The sequence below is a fragment of the Mercenaria mercenaria genome, unplaced genomic scaffold (assembly GCF_021730395.1).
Source record: "Mercenaria mercenaria strain notata unplaced genomic scaffold, MADL_Memer_1 contig_1800, whole genome shotgun sequence".
Taxonomy (NCBI): Eukaryota; Metazoa; Mollusca; class Bivalvia; order Venerida; family Veneridae; genus Mercenaria; species Mercenaria mercenaria.
This window is the reverse complement of record NW_026459807.1, coordinates 32,957-38,758: the sequence shown is the minus strand read 5'-3', so window position 1 is coordinate 38,758 and position 5,802 is coordinate 32,957. Positions and strand designations below refer to the sequence as shown.

Below are 5,802 nucleotides of genomic sequence, written 5' to 3'. Positions count from 1 at the left end.
TCACCCCCCGTATTCCCCAGACCTTGCCCCATGTGATTTCTTTTTGTTTCCGAAATTGAAATCATTCCTTGCTGGGCGGAAATACCAGTCCCGACAGGCACTTGGATCTGCCATTCATCAGTACCTTATTACTGTGCCCAAATCAGCGTACCGTGACGCATTCAAGAAGTGGATACATCGACTGAAACTTTGCATTTCTAGCCACAGGGAGTACTTCGAGGGCATGAAATGAGCCCTTTTGGGCTAACTTGAAATTTGAAGTCTCCAGATAGAAATAAGCAATTCATTTCGAACATCCCTCGTATGTAAGAATATGTGGAAGCTGTATTTGATGTACTCATAGTACCATTCATGAAAGAATCCATGATATTTAAATATCAGTTTGTCCTCATCTTAGCCCAGTTTCTTTATTAAATAGTTTTATTCACGCCAGAAAAATGTCGCTTCTTTATTCTGAAGTAAATTATAATGGTGCAGATCATAAAAATAATTCAGTTTTTAATGTGATAATTTTATTAGCTTAGTGGTAAAACCAGTTTTGCGTATCATGCAACCTTTTGTTCAATAAAAATAAAACAAATGTAGAATGTTAAAAGGCACTGACTCTCTCATTTTCGTAACTGTTGTTGCCTTGGCCTTGATTGTCTGAAAATACAAAAAAAAAAGCATACAATGACTTTGGAAATAGCTTTACATATAATATACCTGAGACCTCCATGGGACGAGTGGTTGAGATCACTGACGCCACTAGCACTTTGAAGGTCGGTGGGTTCTATCTGAGCATTGTTTCAGGCATGAACGGTCACCTGGGGTCCCATTACACCAGACAAAAGACGTAATGTCGCCATATAGCCTTTAATTGTGTCGGTGTGACGTTAAACTTAACAAACTAAACAAACAAAGCGCAACATTTTTCCTTGTACCACTTTTCTTTTGAAATTTCAGATAATACTGTTTTTCTGACAACGATAATCACATACAATACGGTTGAACTTTCACTAAAGTATTATAAACCATTTCTAACATGCAGAATTTCCATATGTAGATATTCAAGAAGTAATTTTCCGTACCTATTTTGAAAAAGTCTATTCATATAAAACTTTTTTCATTACTGACGTATACATTTCATATCAGATGTATGACGTTATTTCTTATGTCATTTTAATGCTTTCTGCCTCAATGAAAAGTATTATTGGTTTTTCACATTCATTCAGTCAATGTAGACCTATGTATTTTAAACGTTTAATTCAGAATATTATAGATACATGTAATTATTAGCTTTGTATCAAACACATTGCACTCGTTGTGTGTTGGAATCATCATGCTCCTTAAATAGCGCAAATTCTCTGCTTAAGAAGTGGTGTATATCCTTGATACAAGTCAAATAACCTATAATTAATGGTTTAGTGCTTTTATGAGATTTAAAAGTGTTCACATACCATTCAAGTTGTCTAATGTGTCATATTCTGTTTCCACCTGTGCATGAGTGATGTCTGGTGTTGCGTAATCATGTTTGCTATTATTTGTACTGTAAAATCAAAGCATTTGTAAATCTGATCAATCAAAACTATTCAAAAAACGATATGATATGGTAAAAGCAAGTAAAAGTTTAATTCATTATTTTTTCAAGAATGTTGCACGTATGTGTCAGTATAAAACTACGCCTGTCTGTAAAGTAGAACGGCAATTACTTCCAATTCTATTAAGCGGTCCCTTAGAAGCGAAGAGCTAACTTCCTAAAGTGAATTTTGCCCTAATTTGTGGAAACAGTCAACTTCCTTTTTCAGCCAGAGGATGTTTCTCAGAATTCTGGATGATTAATTCAAGTTTGAGTTTATATCCTTCATATGAAATATGACCGGTTGGGTTTCTGTTACCTGTTTCTCTTTCTGTATTTATATATGATGACACTTATTGCTACAATCGCAAACAAAACTGCTGTAGAACCACCAACTGCTACTCCAATTATTTGGGCAGAACGATACTCACTGCTACTGCGAACGTCTGTCTTGTTTTCATTTTTAATAACTTCGACTGTAAAATAAATACATATATTCCTAAAGGGTCTTGCGAGTCGTAATTTGTGATCTGTTAGTATTTGCAAACTACAACTCTTTCATTACCGTTCATCTAAGTCATGCGCTTTGCGCATTATCTCATCATCACATACCTTTATGTCAAGTTAAAAGTCTAAACCTTGATGGCATGAAGATATGCTAGTTAATTGAAATATTATGGACTAAAGGACACACAGTAGGAAAGCATACCTGTCATCACATAAAACGTTCGATCACGTGTAAAATGCATGACTGAAACATGTATATATAACTTTATCAGAACAATAACTTATTTCTGGAGACATCACTTTAATCGAAACCTTATTAAGATAGGACCTTTTATGCCAAAACATGTTTTACAAAACAAGTAATATCTTCTGATTTTTTCCACATGAATGTGTCAAATTTATCTTAACTGCACGTGCATTGAGAAACAGAATATTTGGACTGGTTGTCTGTCTTAAATAAACAACATACTTTTAATTGAACGTTTGCTTCTACCGAATAACAATCCTCTAACGTTTCATGAATCTAGGTCAAATACTTTTTGAGACATAAGCAACACACACATATACGCACTTTATCCACAGTTTTGATTCAGTCAATGGCAATTAAAACACATGTCAGGCTGAGCGAAATCCCCTGTTTTCCAAAAAAAAACATAAAAACAGGAGCACAACTTCACATACTGAACACATTTAACAAGTCCATGATGCTTCATGCCTAAATGCCAAATACGTTTTTAGCTCACCTATCACAAAGTGACAAGATGAATTTTTGAGATCGCGCGGTGTCAGTCGTCCGTGCGTCCGTGCGTCCGTTCGTAAACTTTTGCTTGTGACCACTCTAGAGGTCACATTTTTCATGGGATCTTTATGAATATTGGTCAGAATGTTTATCTTGATGATATCTAGGTCAAGTTCGAAACTGGGTCACGTGCCATCAAAAACTAGGTCAGTAGGTCTAAAAATAGAAAAACCTTGTGACCTCTCTAGAGGCCATATATTTCATAAGATCTTCATGAAAATTAGTCAGAATGTTCACCTTGATAATGTCTATGTCAGTTTTGAAACTGGGTCACGTGCCCTCAAAAACTAGGTCAGTAGGTCTAAAAATAGATACACCTTGTGAACTCTCTAGAGGCCATATATTTCATAAGATCTTCATGAAAATTAGTCAGAACGTTCATCTTGATGATATCTAGGTCAAGTTCGAAAGTGGGTTACATCCCGTCAAAAACTAGGTCAGTAGGTCAAATAATAGAAAAACCTTGTGACCGCTCTAAAGGCCATATTTTTCAGGGATCTGTATGAAAGTTGGTCTGAATGTTTATCCTGATGATATCTATGTCAAATTCGAAACAGTGTCATGTGCAATCAAAAACTAGGTCAGTAGATCTAAAAATAGTAAAACCTTGTGACCACTCTAGAGGCCATATATTTCAAGAGATCTCACTGAAAATTGGTCAGAATGTTTATCTTGATGATATCTAGGTCAAGTTCGAAAGTGGGTTATGTGCCATCAAAAATTAGGTCAGTAGGTCAAGTTCGAAAGTGGGTTATGTGCCATCAAAAATTAGGTCAGTAGGTCAAATAATAGAAAAACCTTTTGACCTCTCTAGAGGCCATATTTTTCATGGGATCTGTATGAAAGTTGGTCTGAATGTTGATCTTGATGATATCTAGGTCAAGTTTGAAAGTGGGTCACGTGCCGTCAAAAACTAGGTCAGTAGATCTAAAAATAGAAAAACCTTGTGACCACTCTAGAGGCCATATATTTCATGAGATCTCACTGAAAATTGGTCAGAATGTTCACCTTGATGATATCTAGTCAAGTTCGAAAGTGGGTCACGTGCCATCAAAAATTAGGTCAGTAGGTCAAATAATAGAAAAACCTTGTGACCTCTCTAGAGGCCATATTTTTCATGGGATCTGTATGAAAATTTGTCTGAATGTTCATCTTGATGATATCTAGGTCAAGTTCGAAAATGGGTCACATGCCGTCAAAAACTAGGTCAATAGGTCAAATAATAGAAAAACCTTGTAACCTCTCTAAAGGCCATATTTTTTACGGGATCTGTATGAAAATTGGTCTGAATATTTAACTTGATGATATCTAGGCCAAGTTCGAAACAGGGTCATGTGCGGTCAAAAACTAGGTCAGTAGGTCTAAAAATAGAAAAACTTTGTGACCTCTCTAGAGGCCATACTTGTGAATGGATCTCCATAAAAATTGGTCAGAATGTTCACCTTGATGATATGTAGGTCACATGAGCTCAAAAACTAGGTCACTATGTCAAATAATAGAAAAAACGACGTCATACTCAAAACTGGGTCATGTGGGAAGAGGTGAGTGATTCAGGACCATCATGGTCCTCTTGTTTAGATATTGATATGGAATTCGGATGGACGGACGGACGGACGCACATCCGGACGGACGGAAAACTAGATCTACTGACTAGGGTAAATCTAAATGCCGCCCCCCCCCCCCCCCACGCTCATCACACACAGACACAGACACACACACACACAAACAAAGAAAATAAATTGAGGAGCACTAAAAGAAAAGACCTATCCTCGAAACTCTTTAGTTTTGGGTCAGATAGTAAGCTGTCACTTCAAATGATATCACAACAAGTAGGTTACAGCCTCACTTCCTGTTATAAAAGAAAACGAAAAAGGACAAATTTAAAGTTCCACTTGGATGAAAATTATCTATTTACTATGCTAACACTTTTAAGCAAATGTATCCAATTTATGTTGTAACATTGTTATTTTTACAAATCTGAGCCAAAAGGTTAAAAGAGGTTCTTGTTTTATCTTGTTTCATCAGCCCTGGTAGACTAAAACAAGCTTATAACGTGCATAAAAGTGGAAATGGCAGAATATATACTCTTGACTACTAGAACGTTATTTTTCACTTACCGATATGACATACTTTAACATTGGCAAGTATGTATTTATTTATACCTAAACCAAAGGCACAAAACACACTTTCTATCTTGCGTTTGCATATACAATGTATCTAACAAGATGTATCAAATATACGAATATAAGGTGAGCAAAATATTGCTATTTTTCAACACTTAAATAAAGACCCATTCCAAAAATAATATTCATTAAAATACTCTGACAAATTACAATTCATAACCAGACAGCAGAACAAACACATAGATTTGAAAGATCTCCTACACTAAAAGAAGCAAAATGCTCCGAATGAACAAACAATTTCTATCATCAACCATCAAATTTTCAACCTGAAAACAATACAACAAATAACTAGATAAAAGCAAAAATTGGCTATACAACTCAACAATATGTACAACAAATCATCAAAATATAAATCTATTTTAGTCACATATCGTTTAATCGTATAATCTGGTCGAACCTTGCAACATATTTTAGAAACTCAAAAGAAGAACATTGTAAATTTCCATATTAAGAATATATACCAAAATAAATGTTGAAGCTACGTATCAACATAATAAATTTAATTATTCACAAATGTATATATCATACTAAATACTTCTGTATAGTTTTGATGTCTTAGCTGGAACAAATTAAAGAACAGTTATAGGACGACTATTTCAAACAAAAGCTACGTTGTTTAACCGTCTCGTATCATATGTTATATATATTGTCATGTATGTTAGTGGTGTTACTTTCTTTAACACCCCTCCCTCCTCCTGACGCTACTTCTTCTGTTTATTACCATTAGCGAGGTGAGGTGCCCACAATATACTGAT

General features: G+C 35.2%; 1 long non-coding RNA gene across 1 annotated transcript; it reads right to left on the bottom strand.

Moving 5' to 3' along the window:
• Positions 1–537: 537 nt before the first annotated feature.
• Positions 538–2,030, bottom strand: LOC128551884 (uncharacterized). The gene is made up of 3 exons (XR_008368910.1): positions 1,878–2,030; positions 1,440–1,528; positions 538–645 (listed from the first exon to the last, which is right to left on the bottom strand). It is a non-coding gene; the product is annotated as an uncharacterized LOC128551884 (long non-coding RNA).
• Positions 2,031–5,802: the final 3,772 nt, after the last annotated feature.